Source organism: Erpetoichthys calabaricus, chromosome 5 (genome assembly GCF_900747795.2).
Source record: "Erpetoichthys calabaricus chromosome 5, fErpCal1.3, whole genome shotgun sequence".
Lineage (NCBI taxonomy): Eukaryota > Metazoa > Chordata > Cladistia > Polypteriformes > Polypteridae > Erpetoichthys > Erpetoichthys calabaricus.
The window spans coordinates 114,141,773-114,159,101 of record NC_041398.2 but is presented as its reverse complement, the minus strand read 5'-3'; positions in this window follow the sequence as shown (position 1 = coordinate 114,159,101).

The window sequence follows — 17,329 nt, the reverse complement described above, 5'->3', positions numbered from 1 at the left end:
ACTGAAAACACATTACTTTAACATGGCCTTCTCATAACTTCACTGTAATTTAATCCTGACACTCTGTATATCCAATTCATTATAATAACTATTCATTCAAAATTTGTACTAACCCCTACTCTCTCTTCTGTTTCCTTTTCCGGTGTCCTATTGGTAAGCCACCACCATCTACCCAAAGCACCATGATGTTCCAACAATGATGGATGGATTAAAAGCCAGAAGTCTGTATAACCATCAGCATAAAGTGACTCCGTGAGAACCCTAACTACAAAGAGGACTATTTCATTTATGTTAGGTAGAATGCCCAAAGGGGACTGGGCGGTCTCGTGGCCTGGAACCCCTACAGATTTTATTTTTTTCTCCAGCCTTCTGGAGTTTTTTTTTGTTTTTTCTGTCCACCCTGGCCATCGGACCTTACTCCTTTTTATGTTAACTAAGGTTGTCTTATTTTAATTTCTTATTTGTCTTTTATTCTTCTTTTCTTCATTATGTAAAGCACTTTGAGCTACTTTTTGTATGAAAATGTGCTATATAAATAAATGTTGTTGTTGTTGTTGTTCTTGCAAACTTACTAACAGCATCCACCACAAATATAAACAGTAGCAGACTGAGGCAAGATGCTTGATGTAAACCAGCTTGTATTTCAAAGGATGCTTTGTTGGCTTTCCCATGTTGTAGTGTTGTTTTTGCACTGTCAGACATGACCTGATAACCCATGTGAGTTTCTCGGTAACTCTGTAATTCCCTTCTTTCTCGAGCTCTGTTACACCAACTTTGTACCTGGTCAGATGTCTTCGCATGATCCACAAAGGTCCAGTATCTGCTGTTATTACCAATATCTTTCCTTGCACCTGTCATAGGATGAGGATGGCATCAATCATGCCTTTCCCTGGTATGAAACCAAATTGATCTGAGTGAATTTGCACTTTCTTTCTAAATTGTCTTTGAATCACTCTTTCATATTCATCCAATACAATTTCCAACAATTTTATCCCTCTGTATTTTTCCTCACTCAAGAACATCTCCTTTCTACTTGTAGATGATAAAAATTTCACTCTTGTTCACGTCGTCTCAAATTCTTTCTTCTTCCAGAAATTCATTGAGGATGATGTACATCCGGTTACTCCATCCTGACTAAGTGCTTGAAGCATCTACGTGGTAATTCCTGATGGACCAGGTGCCTTGTTATTCTCAATGCTGACTCACTTCCTGGTCCCGACGTCATGGATGACGTCATTTACAGCACAAAGGACATCACCTCCGGTTCCGACACAGTAATGACGTCCCTTCCGGTCCAGAAGACGACACTTCTGGTTTTGGTTCCCAATTATGTCACTTCCAGCCCCGGGCTTTAAAGCCACCATCTTTTCATAATACATTCAGTTCTGTTTTGGCCTCGAACTTGTGATCATCTCAATCAATTTCTACCCATTTGCAGCCAAGGCACAATATACGGGTGGCTACCCCAAAACTTTTTATGTCTGTGGTCTGCTTTTGCATGCCTACTTTGTATACTGTTTTGACAGCATCATCGCATTATGCTCCTTGCCATCTCTTAAATGCTTTTTATGGTTTCTCTCTCCTTGCGCTTTTGGCCCCTGGTAACTCCACAGATTCTTTTAGCCGTATCAACAGTACACAAGCTCATGCTTTCCCATGTCACATCTGATACTGTTCCCATTTTCTGCTGTACTTCCTGTTTAAATTCTAATAGTTTTTCTCCTTTCAGTTTCCAAGTTCTGATGCATGGCTTCTGTTTTGTTGTCTTTTCCTTCTTTTTACATTGAACATTGAAATCCATTACGAGAACACAATGTTGTCTAACGGCTGCCTCCCCGGGAATAACTTTACAGTCCCGGATATGCTTCCGGTCAGCTTGTCTTACTAGGAGGTAGTCAATCTGACTTGCATTTGGCCACTGTGTAAGGCAGCGTTTCTCAACCTTTAAGTATTTGCGACCCGAGTTTTCATTTACAGTTTTAATTATGCCCCCTAACGTTTTTTTGAAAGGAGCCCACTAATACCAATTTGTTCTTTTTTAATTAATGATATATCATAGATGCATACTTTATTATACCTACTTAACTTTTATCGACATTTATCTAACTCTATATTTATTTTTCTAGTATCAGAATGTAGTTTAAGTTAATTTGTTTTGGTTTCAATAGATGTATTTTTCATATTTTCGATTCTTGTTTTCTTTTTTTCACATCTTCGTGCCCCCCCCCCCCTTTTTGTTACTTCGCGCCCCCATAGGGGGGCCCGCCCCACAGTTTGAGAACCACTGGTGTAAGGTAATCCTGTGCTCCGGACTCTTTTTGAATAAGTGTTGGAGATAACCATGTCCAACCCTTGTGCCATTTCCAAAAAAATACTTCCTTTCCTCATTTCTGTCACCATAATTGTACCTACCATGCACACTTTCATACTCATCAGCATTACTTACAAGATGATGATTCATATCTGCCCCAATTATTACTCGTTCTGTAGCCAGTACAGCTCTGACCAAAGCCTCAATCTCCTGAATAAATCTCCTCTTGCATTAGCCCTGTCTGTGGGGCATAAGCTGAGGCAATGTTTATTGATTCTTCATATTTTACAGTCTTCACCAGCAGCCATCAGTCAATGTGTCTGACCACATCAGCTACTGCACTCTTCCATTCTGGGTCCAATATCACACCAACACCATTCCGCTTGCTACCACCACCACTATAAATAAACTTATATCCATCTCACAGCTCCCTAGCCATTCACCCTGTCCACTTCACTTCCTGTATACACAATATATTGATTCTTCTCCTCACCATAACTTCTACTAATCCTCTAGATCTCACCTTTAAGGTGCCAACATTCCGAGTGGCTATCCTTATATTGACATTTGTTTGATCGTTGCTTACAGAGAATACCCTTGCCATCTCTTGCTCACTTCTCATGACCCCTGGTCAATGATGTGCATCATTTATGAAGAACACCCTAGCTCTGTGTGTCCTGTGCCTGTCCTGCAAACCCATTCTCTGAGATTGTAGCAAGCATTTCTGGCTGCATGCACTTCCTGACATCAAGTTTTCAGGAAAAAAATATTATCTGTGTTAGTTTTAACTTTTTCTTGGCAGTGATCTTTTGGTTTACTCTATTGGTCCTCACTGAAGTCTCCTGCATTTCCAAAGGAACATTGAGAAATGGTTGTGTAGAAGTCCCTGCACACATACAAGCCTTTATACAAGTACACTCTTTTTTCTTCTCAGTGCTTTTAATCTTCTGTCGAGAAATGTCTTGAGAGAATGCAGCAAGAAATGCTGTTAGTGTCAATGACAGAATACACAAAGAGTACACTGCCTGGCATACTTTAAGTAGCACACAGGGCAAGAGGAGTTGGTGAGGTTTTGAAAACAGTGTGGTCTCTTCATGTGGAGTGCAGTGGTCAAAACACTCCACTTACATTTATTTATTTCTTGCTTCAGTCAGGAAGTTGTGAAGCCACATTCACCTATGAAGTAACCAAACTGCATTACCATGTAGTGATCTGATGATGCTTAGTAGGTACAATGATTGAACATTCTGTGACCTAAAAAATAAAAAAAAAAATGGAAAATTTTAAAAGAAAAGTATAACTACATGAATGTGCAAATATGTGACATGATTAAGCCAAAAGAAAGAAGACAGCTGCATGACAAGGACCGATTCAAAACTGAATTTGTTAATGTCTTGATGCTCTGCTTACTTTTAAATCTACTGTAGCTTCCAGAACTGACACTGAAAAGCACTGGTATTTTTACTGTATTTAGACTAGATCATATTAGATTTTATTAGATAACCTTTAGTAATCCCAAGGGGAAATTCAGATGCATACAGCACCAGAAACATAAATTCACAGGATAAATAATACAGCTAATCAATCACACAATAAATCGATCAATAAATAAATAATTGAATACTTTGCAGAAATTTCAAAATGAACTTAAAGAGTACATCTGGAAGAAGCATTGGATTCCCTTGTATCAATGGACAAAAAAGACTCTCAGAGACACTTCTTAGCCCCCTGTGGTGTAATGAGTCTGTGGCTAAAAGGGCTCCAAGACAGCGGCTTCTGCATGGGATGCAGGAGATTCTTTTTATGATGCCATCCAATTTTAACACCATTCTCTTTATCACAACAGCTTCCAGTGTGTCCAAGGTTAGCCCTGTAATGGAGCAGGATGTCCTGATAAGTTTGTGTATCTTCTAAACTCATGTTACTTCCCCAGGATGCCCCAGTGTAAAACAATACAATGGTTACTATGGCCTAGTAGAATATTTCCAGCAGTTTGCTGCATGCTTAAACAGACCTGAGTCTCCTTAGCAAGTAGAGTCTGCTCTGGCCCTTCTTATACAGTGCCACTGTGTTGTCAGACTAGTTTAATTTGTTGTTAATGTGAACTCCAGGTACTTGTAGCTATGCACTACATCCAGCTTCTCCTTCTGGATGGTGACTGGTCTCAGAGGCTTCTTGGCACGTCAGACATCCACCACAAGCACCACCAGAGAGACAGGACAGTTCGCTGAGGTGCTCCAGTATGTCTAACATGCAGTCTCTCAACCTCACAAACTACTATCTGTTGGTCAGGTAGTCCATGATTCTGGAGATTGTGGGGGCTTCAAGATTCAAAGCACTGAGCTTTTTCTCCAGTCGGTGTGGCAGAAAGAGAGAGGTTAGAAGTGTGTGCTGATAGCACGTTGCCTCACCCACCACACAATGAACCACCTGGACTGGGACCCAAGTGCAGCAGGTGACACCTTAGCACCACACTGGAATAGTGTGAGGTTTTCTGTGGTGGCTGGAGTGCCAATCTTGCAAGTTAGAGAACCTGCTTGCAAGGCTGGATGCAGACTAACGTCATACCCAAGACGAAGCAATTGCAGGTTAAGGGCCTTGCTCAAGGGCCCAACGGAGTAGAGTCACTTCTGTTGCTTACAGGAATTGAACCGACAGGTGAGGCAGAATGATATTAAAAGCACTGGAAAAGTCAAAGAACATTATTATGACTGTGGTGCTGGCTTTGTCCAAGTGGGAGTAGGCTCTGTGGAGCACGTAGATGAGAATGTCTTCTACACCTATATGTGCCTAATAGGCAAACTGCAGACGATGCAGATGTTCTGAAACCAGGAGTCATAGCTGTTTTAGGACCAGCTTCTCAAAGGTCATGATGTAAGAAGTAAAAGAAATTTGTCTGCTGTCCTTAGAATCACTGGAATGCCCTTTCTTTGGCATTTGGATCACATAGGACGTTTTCCACAGCTGGAGAACCTTCTGCAAATCCAGGGAAAGGAAGAATGGGTGCTGAAAGATATCATGAAGCTGGCTGGCATATGGTTTCAGCACAATGACATTAGCTGCAATGTGACAATAAGTGAAAGTGTTCATGTTGCTCCCCTGTACAACCAGGGACTTGAATTCAGTTTCCAGTTTGGCCACTGTCTGTGTGGATTTAGACATCATCCAGGTTTCTGTATGGGTTGTCACATCTCAAATATATTAGGGCCATTGTGAATTGGACATGTGTGACTAAGTGCTTGGCGTGCATTTGGAGTCCTGCCTGTGATTGAACAGACCAAGATAGGCTCTGGCTATTTTCAAGCATGGCTGTATATTTGTTGATTATTATTCTACCTGCTGGATGCCTCCTGTAGTGAAAGTGAACACCATTTGTGTGTTTCTGGTCATAAACAATGCATACATGATGATCATTTATCTAAATATATGGGTGCAGCATTTTAAACAAGTTAGACAATGTATAGCATGGAGCAACATTCAGATACATTCAACGACTAATTTAACTGATATGAAAGCTGAAGTATTTCATATTTTTTATAGACACTGAGATTAGAAATTTCAAGTTGTCTAAAGCCAAAACTCAAACCTAATTTGCTGTCAAAATTTATTGTGAAAAGGTGAGGGATTTAAAAATGATATTAAGTCTTCTCTGATTGTGCTATGAAAAAGAATAAAGAGTCAAACAGATTCAGTCACATCCGTATATTTCTCCCCTTGTGGATTCTGCTGTTTTAAGAATCACATAGGCTTTGTGCCCAATTAAAGTGCCTTTTCAGCTGGAAAAATGGAAATCCAGTCGGGAGAAAGATGGAACTTTTTCCAAGAACAGTTGAGTGCGAGTGGAAGCAGGATGGAATTTTTCCAGAAGCAGCTGGAAGTGGAATTGTAAAATCAGTACTGCACAGACCTTTACTTCCCACATCCCTAAAGACATACCTCTGACATTGGTGGTTGTCATGGATTGATTTTGTTATACATTTTTTATAGCTGTTTGTCATTTTTTCTTGGATGTTCTAGTTCATCTAAGAGTTTGGAAGATTGACAAATCATATTTTGATAGCATTTTGTTGTAAACACTGTTATTAAATAATGATAAATATCTTTCCAAGTTGCCTTTTTCTGTGGGTGCTGCTATTTTGAGTTTAGTGTGTGTACTGTTGCTAGCCATATTGCAGAATGACCAGAGGCCACCATCCATGATGTCATGAGGTGAGGGTATAAAGGTCAGCTCCAAGACTTCCTGGTTGTCCATGTGTTAGATAAAAATCTTTAGTGGCAAGTGCAGTTTGTTTATTGATCTTCTGGTGGTACAACCCAGGGCTTTGTTATCTTTTGACTTTGATATCTGCTGTTTTTTTTAGGCATGATGGCAGATCAGTTATAGTAGATGTTTCGGTTTTGAACTTTAGACTATGTTTAACCTCCTGGTTGCTCCTTATTAAAAACTGACACTCTGTTAAGCTCTGGTTACCACCTTTCAACCGATGCTTCTGGGATAGACTATAGCAGTTTTGAGAAGAACTCTTAAAAAAGAGGGGAGTTTCTGGGCAAGGTTGAAAGTTTCTATTCCTGAGCAACCCTGTTCCAATTGCAGTCAGCATAAGAGAGTTTAGATTACAGAAATACCAAGGATAAAAGGAGAAATTAAGGAAATCAACCACACATTGAGCACTTGAATCTCTCAAAGAAAAAGTATGTCATGCCTGCCAGCATTTGCTATTGGCATAGGCGTCAAAAGGATAAAAAAGTATTAAAGAGTCTCTCTCCTTACTAGTCTGGAAAAGAACAGCAAAGTCGTGTCAGTGGTTATAAACCAGGAAAAAAACAGCAGGCATGAATTATTATTTCCCACACGATAACTAATTAATAAATACTGAGTGGCTGAAATATGATCTGCAAAAAACCTTTTCTTCACAGAAACATTATTAATTAACTGCAAGGTTCTTCTGACCTAAACAATAGCATTAAATTGGCTCTGCTACAGGAACTGTACATCTAACAACTCTGTAACACACAGACACAGATCTTGAAAAGAATCTGTTGTGGAAAGCAGCCCGGACACAGACAGGCGGAAATGTTTCAAAGCACCACAACACGTTTATTTACAACACTACTATGTACAAGGTGACACACACAACCCCAAACTCCCCCAAAGTCCAGGCCTCTTCACTATGCCTCACTCTCTTCAGGCCACCTCTTCTCCTCTCCACCCGAGCTCTGTCCTGCTCCTCCCGAATGGAGGGCGGCGGCCCCTTTTATAACCACCTGGATGTGCTCCAGGTGCCTTCCGACAATCTTCCGCCGGCACTCCCCAGTGTGGCAGAAGTGCTGGCTGCGCACCCAAAAGCACTCCGGGAGTCCCTGGTCTTCTTCCCCTCAGCACTTCCGGGTGTGGTGGAAATGCTGAGGGCCAGGGCTCCTCAGGCATTGGGGCGCCCCCGGCGGTGACCACGGGCCCTTACAGGGTTGAGCTTCAAAGCTCTATACCTGTGGTCCTCATAGCCACCAGGGAAGTCACCCCCACGTGGTCTCCTCCCTCCTCCGATCCTCCGGGTCGTCCCGGCAGGGTACCACCCCCAGCCACCTGTGACACTGTAGTTAAAATTGTTTCAGCCCAATCCCCATTTAGTGAAACAAAGTTAATTCTATTTATATGACAGTTATTTACCATGTAATAATCAGAAAATGTAAAACTTGTAACAGTCCTTGCAAACCGGAGAAATGAAAGATTCTCATTTTGGACTTTGGCCATTTAAAATACCTCTAATAGAAGTGCTTGAAGTGGGCCTGGTATTGTGTAAAATGTACAAAGCATTGTGAGCAGGACCAAGTATCCATGAAAAACAGAGAGTTGTGACAATTACTTGTTTTCACTTGCAGCACTGTCTAATAGGAAGATGGCAGCAAGGCTGGGGCCTCCTGTGCTTGCATGCCAGTTTGAGCTGCCTTATCTTCAGGACATAAACAACACTCGCAGTACAGTTAAAGACATCAGCCATCCTGCACAGCCACTCTTCCAACTGCTCCCTTCTGGCAAACATTGTAGAACCATTATCACTTGTACCAGTAGATTCAAAGGTAGTGTCTTCTCACAAACCAGTACTAGCGCTACTGCCTCGCAGTAAGGAGATCATGGGTTTGTGTCCCGGTCCTCCCTGTGTGGTAGCGCTCTGACTAGTGAGAAAAGCACTATATGAATGTAATGAATTATTATTATTATTTGTTATTAAGTCATAAGGTTGATGAATAGTCAATCATAAGAACAAATATTTTAACCTAACAAACTGTACTGTATACAGTGGATTCAGAAAGTATTCACACCTACACATTTTTTCTGTGTTGTAGCCTTGTGCTAAAATAAATTTAATTAATTTTTCCCTCATCATGCATCACTCAATACCCCAGAAAGACAAAACAAAAACAAGATTATAGTAATTTTTGCAAGTTTATTAAAAATAAAGACTAAAATATCACATCGACACAAGTATTCATTGCTCAGTGCTTTGTTAAAGTATCTTTGGCAGAGATTACAGCCGGAAGTCTTCTTGGTTTTAACTCCAGGCTCCTGATGGGCAGTTCAAGTCTATTCCCTGAGTTGTCCATAAGCCTTTTCTGTGTTGTCTTTAATTTGTGCTTACTTTCATTATTCTGCTGGAAGGAGAGCTTTTGGCCTAGTCTGAGGTCCAAAGCACTCTAAATCAGGTTTCATTAAGGAGATTTTCATACTTTGCTTTGTTCATGTTTCTCTAAACCCTGACTAGTTTCCCAGAGCCTGCCACTGCATGATGCTGTAACACCATAATTCACCCAGTGGAATGCTATTGCACAGGTGAGGAGTGGTGCCTGGTTTCCTCCAAACATGAAGCTAATCTTGGTTTTATCAGACCAGAGAATCTTGTTTCTCAAACTCTGAGAATGCTTTAGGTTCCTTTCTGTATATCTCCTAGCATTGTTCCATGTGCCTGTACCTCTTGAAGTTTCTACCTTCTCTACAAAGGTTCTCTGGAGCTCAGCAAGAGTGACCATGGGAGTCTTTGTCACCTCCTTTATCATGGGATTTATTCTAAGATTGATCAGTTTGGCCAGCTCTAGGATGAGACATGGTTGTCCCAGACAACGCCGGCTTCTTTTAAAAGGGAGCAGTGGAATGATGATTCCCTGAAGTTTGCCAAAAATGCAGTGGTTTTGGTCAATGGAAAGCACACTAACCAGTTGATGCCACAGGGTCCTCACTTTGTGTTAGAAAACGACCTTCTATATCGCATAGCAGAGCATGATAGGCTGGAGAGGAGGCTACTGCTAATCCCGTGGACCTTCAGGTGGCAGGTCTGTGAGTTAGCACACGCCCACCTCCTAGGTGGCCATTTGGGCACCAAGAAAACCCTGGAGCAGATCAAGCTCCACTTCTATTGGCCGGGAATCGATGAGGAGGTTCGTCGCTTTTGCACTTCCTGCCCGGAGTCTCAATTGCGACAAATTCCTAGGAAGGACCATGCTCCTCTCATTCCTATTCCCCTGATTGATGTTCCCTTCCAAAGAATTGGGGTCGATTTAGTTGGACATCTAGAGCCCTCAGCCCGAGGACACACATACATTTTAGTCTCCGTGGATTATGCTGCCAAATAACCCGAAGCTGTTCCGTTGCGCTCAGCTAATTCTAAAGCCATCACACGGGATATGGTAGGTCTTTGTGCGTGTCGGCATATCTGAGGAAGTCCTGATGGACCAAGGGACGCCCTTTACCTCGGAGATGTTCAAGGAGACTGCCAAGTTACTTAAAATAAAGCATCTAAAAACCGCGGTATATCATTCTCAAACCAATGGTTTGGTAGAGAGATTCAATCAGATTCTCAAACAAATGCTTCGTAAGGTGGTCAACGAGGACGGAAGTAACTGGGATCAGCTCCTCCCCCTTGTCCTTTTTGCCTATCGAGAAGTCCCTCAATTAGATATCTTAAAAGAAGGATGGGAAGAAGAGGCTCTTCCCTCTACAAATATATTGGAGTATATTGTGCAATTACGCGATAGATTTGGTAAAATTCGGCCCCTCCTTAAAAGTCACATGGAAGAGGCACAAGCAGCACAAGTCCGATATTATGACCATGGCACGTCTCTCTGATGCATCGATGTTGTGGAACACCCCATCATGTTCTTGAGCTGGAAACTGTTGGACCGGGAGACCAGGTATGTGGAGGTGGAGAAGGAGGCTTTGGTGATTAAATGGGCAATTACTCAGCTGAGGTACTACCTGCTGGACCAGGAATTCACCCTTGTCACGGACCATGCACAGTTACAGTGGATGGCTCTGCACAAGGAGTCGAATCCGCGGGTCACCCGGTGGTTTCTCGACCTCCAGCTGTACAAGTTTTTGCTCGTTCATCGTTGGGGCTCTCTTCACGCCAACGCCGATACTCTTTCTCGGGTTCACGACCTCTTGGTTAGGGTCACTTGACCCGACGGGTCTGGGCTGAGGGGGGGCCTTGTCACACACGTGCGCATGGGAGGCAGCTAAAGGGCTTGAGTAAGGGCAATTCCGAATCAGACTAGGATGTGGCAGAGTGCACTGACTCTTTTTCTCCCTTTCCTGTAGACCATTCACGGGAGATTCCACCTGGTCCTCTTTACGTCACTTCTGGGTCTGAGCCTATGGAAGAAGACCTTGCCGGCTCCGGTCCCTGTGATGTCACATCTGGGCTCAAGCCTATGGTTGAAGACCCTCATGAGCCCGACCCCTTTGACCTCACTTCCTGTCTTTCCCTTTAAAAGCCTCCACCTTTTCCCTATTCCCACAGTTCTGTTTTGGACTCGGTTTTGTGCACAGCAGTGCTATCATTTAAACCTGAATTTGCAGCCAGGAAACCAAATATACGGGTAGCTGCCCCAAACCTTGCTATGGCTCTTTGTGGAGTTTGTGACAGTATATTGTTTGCTGTGCATATCTTTTACTTTTACTTTTCTATAGTGTGTGTTTCCTCCATAGATTCCTGTTAAACTATATGTCACTACAGTAAGCTGAATAGTTACTAAAATGACTCTGTATGTTTGTCAGTGCAATTGATTTTCCTTTTAAGGTCTGATTATTCCTTTGACCCCTTAAATTGTAATTAGGCCATTTTTGTTTAATTTGTTACTGTTTAAAATTAGTAGGTTTGTTTAAGGACATGAATAAAATTCTCAGATAGTCCCTACCATGTTCGAGGGAGTTTTCTCAGTGTTCACCAGTTTCCTTATGCACCTCAAAACATACATGTTAGGTTCATTGGGAAAATCTAAATGGACTTGTATAAACGAGAGGAGGTGTACTTGTGAATATATGCTGTAGATTCTCTTGCACACAGTGCTGCAGGGATGGATCCTGATTATCTTGTGACCCTGTAACAGAAAAAAATAGGATTTAGAATTCTTCTGTTCAGTTTGTTTATTTTGGATGACCTAAACAGATTTGCAATCAATGTAAATGGATCTGATAGCATTTTAAAACTGCAGATTTGGCTAAATAACGTTTGAGGAGAGAGTAATACAATGGGCAAAAGATAAATCATCTGAATATATTCTTAACATCTAACCTCAATGTTAAATGCAGGCACAAAAAAAAAATGGTCACTTAAGTCAAAGCTATGAAAAGAAGCTTATTACTGCTCTTCTTTCCTGCCACGTACAGGACATTTAAATCCTTCATAGTGACTGAAGAAGGATTTTATTAGAGCCACTGAAATCCTGTACTGCTTGCATTTTCAAGAAATATTCTTGAAGTTTAAAAAATACATTCTTCAGCTATACAGTATTTGTGTTTGCATTACATTTTATCTGTTAAGCTAGATATGAATCTAATTTAATGAACAAGCTGCCTAGTAAATGCTTATCCTAATTGAGTCTATAAAGTCAGGTCCTGAAAGGTGACTCAGTAAATTTTGACAATATTGAACATTGTGAAAGGAATGAGAAATACTCATGTGAAGGGCTGAGGTGCTAACCAGGTACTCTGTGTAATTGGCAAAGCTTTAGTGCTAGTAACAAAGTAACTGTTGCATTAATTAAATGCTTCCTTGTTGCAGGTTCCATCCTCTTGAGAAGCCGATTTAGAAATGATCCTGTGCTTCCAATCTTCACTCTTATACCATCTGTGGACTGGAAAGGGCAGTATTTTGGATAAGTGGCCGGAAGTGAGGTCACGAGTCTGGAAGTCTTTTGTTCTCAAATTTATAAGGAAACAAGGAAAGGAAGTTACTGATTATGTTTCCTTTTTATTATTCCCTGTATTGCTTACCTCCTCAGTGGCAGGAAAGTGTCCCCTAAGCTTGTGTGTGTTAAAACATACACTTAGATCCATAAGTATTTGGACAGTGACACAATTTTCATACTTTTGGATCTGTACAGCACTGCAATGGATTTGAAATAAAGCAATTAAGATGTGACTGAAGAATAGACTTTCAGCTTTAATTCAAGGGGGTTAACAAAAATATTATATAAGCTGTTTAGAAAAGACAGCCATGTTTTATATGTGGTTCCCCCCATTTCAAGGCGCTCAAAAGTATTTGGACAAACTAATATAATCATAAATATAATGATCATTTTCAATTTTTGGTTGAAAATCCTTTACAGTCAGTGACTGTCTGAAGTCTAGAACCCATGGCCATCTCCAAGTGCTGGGTTTCCACCCTAGTGATACTTTGCCAGGCCTTTACTCCAGCTGTCTTCAGTTGCTGCTTGCTCGTTGGGCTTTCTGCCATTAGTTTTGTCTTCAGTAAGTGAAATGCATGTCCAATTGGGTTGGGGTCAGTTGATTGACTTGGCCTTTAAAGAATATTCCACCACTTTGCTCTAAAAGCACTTGGCTTGCTTTCGCAGTATGCTTTGGCTTATTGTCCATCTCTACTGTGAAGGGTCGTTCTATCAGTTTTGCATTTGGCTGAATCTCAGCAGATAGTATAGCCCTCTACACTTCAGAATTCATCCTGCTACTTCTGCCAACTGTCATATCATCAATAAACACTAGAGACGGACATCCATTTGCAGCCATGCATGATCAGGTAGTCATCAGATCATAAGCCATTTCTTCTCTTCTTCATACTCTTCTCTTTCCAATATTCCATATATATATATTGATCTTAGTTTCCTTTGTCCAAAGAAAATTGTTATAGTACTAAACAGGCTTTTAAAAAATGTTTTCTGGCAAAGTCTAATCTGTCCTTCCTATGCTTGACGTTTACCAATGGTTTGCATCTTGTAGTCTTTACTTTCATGAAGTCTTCTCTTGATTGAAGACTTTGGCACTGATTGGCCTGCCTCCCAGAGAGTGTTCTTGGTTTGGCTAAATGTTGTACAGAGGTTCTTCTTCACCAAGGACAGAATTTTGCCCTCATCCAGCACAGTTGTCTTCTGTGGTTTTCCTGACCTTCTGGTGTTGCTGAGTTCACCAGTGTGTTCCTTTTATTTAAGAATGTACAAGATGGTTCATTTGACCACTCTTTGTATTTCTGCTACCTCTCTAATTCGTTTGTTTTTTTTCAATGTCTAATGATGGACTGTTTCTACTTTCATGGACAGCTTTTTGAACCTCACATTGAGAGTTCACGGTGATGTCTTCCAAATGCAAATTCCACACTTGGAATTAGTTTCAAACCTTTTACTTGCTTAATAGTCAATGGAATAATGAGGAAACTGCTCCCACTTGGCTTGTCAGTCAAATGTCCTTATACATTTGTGCCCCTGGAAATGGGGGGGTTATACGGAAAAATGGCTCATGCAATATTTTTGGTAAACCCCTTAAATTAAAATTGAACATCTACACTTCAATCACATAATGATTGTTTTATTTCAAATCCATTGTGTTGGCGTACAAAGCCAAAACCATGAAAATTGTGTCACTGTCCAAATACTTATGGAACTGACTGAACATTTACTATACATTACGCTGACATCTAGAAATATACATTTATGTTTAGAAGATGTAATGCTTTGCTAAGCAGAATATTAGTGTAAAAGCAAACTTGCTTAATTCAAATTAGGATCATGGGAAGCCTTGAGCACAAGGAAGAAAATAGCCCCATGGTGGGTACCAACCCCCTTGCAGGGTCCACTCAAGCACGTACACACTGACAAGATGCCAATTTAAAACCTCCAGCCAACCAAAGCCACACAACTTTAGGGATGTGAGAGGAAAGCTGAGAGGAAAGCACTTAGACAATTATCGTACATACTAGCGTATAAGTCAGGTCTTGAAACCTGAAAAATCGATCATAAAATCAGACCCCGACTTATACACCCATTCAAAAATGCGACACTTAATTTTTAATTTTTTTACATCTTTTTGGCTCCTCTAATCTCGCATCAGTTTCTCAGATACATCGAATTTTGTTGCAGCAGCGCAGTTAACAATTTATTTCGCCATGTCAACGACTTTTAATTTAAAACAAGTTTCATATTTTCTTTTGATCAAACGCTCCATTGTAGATAAGGGATGCTCTTACGATACAGGTGTATGAGGGTGTGAGATACAAAAAAAACCAAAACAGTGCAAACATCATTTTCGGAATAGTTTGGGTATTACCGTGTGGTCACATAGGCACAATACATAGAAAAAAAGGCAGTGTTCTCAGTGGTTACTCTCTCAGGTGGCTGTTAGCACATGATAATCTCTTCGACCAATAGCGTGAGTTTCCCACATTCGACTTATATGACCGACATTATAAAATACCGGAAATTATACGGTAAAATCAAGCCCCGATTTATCCGCATGAGAACTTAAACGCAAGTATATACAGTACTACTGGTTTGGGATTTGAACCCAGGATGCTGCATCCAGGAGGCAGCAGCAGTGCTAACCTCTGAGCCACCATGCTGCCCATATGTTGTTGGAGCCATTTGAATTTGTGATGAAACATGAATGAAACAAATCATTTTCACATAAAAATATGACTGTCTAAATGTTATCTGAATATAAAGAAGAGGCAGTTTGGTTCACCAATGTCAAAGTTTTATTCTAGATGTAATTCCACATCATGATAAACTATGTAAACTGCATTAAATGTATATTGTCTAGGGAAAGTTCACAATTATTCATTTTCATGAAAAACAAATTAGTTTCCTGATGATTTTTAAAATTACATTCATATGGCTTTTTCTCCACAAGTAAACTGTAATAAGCAAGTTCTATTTCTGGTAAGTCCATTTTTTATTGCAGAAACTTTGTATATAATAAGAACTTACAATGTTTTTGTAATAAATATCAGAAGTGAGTGAAAAATATTCAAATGCTCTGAAGGAAATTAAATAGTATTATTTGCATATAACATAAATAAAAAAAGCTTTCTCACATCAGCAATTCCTTTGCTTCTTTGATTAAAAAATAAGCAAAAAAGCAAATTCACTCCTCGCCCATTACCCTGTTTTACCCTGTTATTTGTGAAAGGGTTCAGTATATTCACATTTTGGGATAACATATTTCTGGTATCTGAGAAAATTAGTTCTTTCTGAAGCTTCCTTTTTTTCTCCATCTAACATACTCTGCTTTAAAGTTGCAGCTTTGGCTTAGGGTATTTACAATTTGGAAAGATTCCCTTTTAGTATGTATGTGAAGCTCCGAGACCTTTAAATAGCTGGACAATAAGTTCACATTTAATAGCCTCCTGCAGCTAATGGGCTCAAAGGTGCTGAATTGTATTTATAGAATTGCTGCAGTTGGCTCAAAAGTGTCAGACATGTTGTCTCAAATACAGCAGAAATGGTACTACACTCCTCTGTGATGTTCATCTTCTGTTAAAGCAGTGTGTACTGTTATGGCACTGCCTGGGCCAGAGTCCTATCTGAAGCTGATCCCCAAGGCTATACTGTCTTTTTCAAAGGAATACTGTCTGATACTTCTAGGCTTTTCTAAAGATTTAGATGATTCAGTCCCTCGTGGAATTTTGTGAAGTGAATCTTCAGTTGCTGTACAAGCTTATAATGCTTGTAGACATAGTCCCTTAGGAGGTTACTGTCAGCAGAGTCAATCATTCTGAAAAGCAGTGGGTGCTGTGCTATGCTGTTTTTAAGTGTTTCAGTAACTCTCGCTTCTGTTACATTACTTTGCAATACTGGGCTGCTAAAACTATCATTAACAGTATTATCTTGGCAAGAAAAAAACGTAAAAATTGAAAACACTCTATGAAACGCAAAGAATTTACAATATCTTGCTGTAGAGTGCAAGACCTCAGTTGTTTTAGGCTGATATGCCAACATAATTGTTCTTGTCCATCTCATTTGTATTTATATACCAGCAAATATTAAACCATCCATTGTTCACTCTTTAGAAACTAGACAAATAATTGCAGTTTATGAAAATTTAACAAATCACTTAATGTTTGTTTTAAAGGTAAGACATCTTTCAAAAAGAGGAAAATCGTCATATGTGTAATTGACTAGACAGTGGAGCTTCTGGAAAATCTTGAGATTAGAAACATATGAAATAACGGCATTATAGCTCTACTTACTTATCATAAAAAAACTAGCTTCACGTGAGTTTAGATCTCATTGCTTATAATTTAAATGCATGTTTCCAATTAGAAATAAATTACATAAAGGGTAAAGCTGGTAAAAAATATTTCTTGTCTGGGCTTGAATAACTTTTTGATTAATCAAAATGTTTATTTATAGTACAGTGCTGTATGGAGCTGAGCTGGTCCTGACACAAACCAAATGCCACCAGGTATAGGCTCTGTCTTATCACACTCCTGTAGTAGACTTAACATGGATAAAGAAATGACAAATCAGGCAGTTTTAATTGTAGAAAACATTATTCAAAGTGTGATCTATTACAAGGAAAATAAATAATAATACTGTTTTAAGATGACAAAATCATAACTAGAATACACTTAAACTAAGAGACACTAGGAGAAGCAGGGAAAACACCTACTATCACAAATACAGAATCAAGCATTGCAAAATGGAGGAATCGTTTGAAATTTACAAAGCCATATTACAATGAAGCCAGTAGAGCTATTTCAGAGAGTTAAAGCCTGAAGATACCACTCTAAAAGT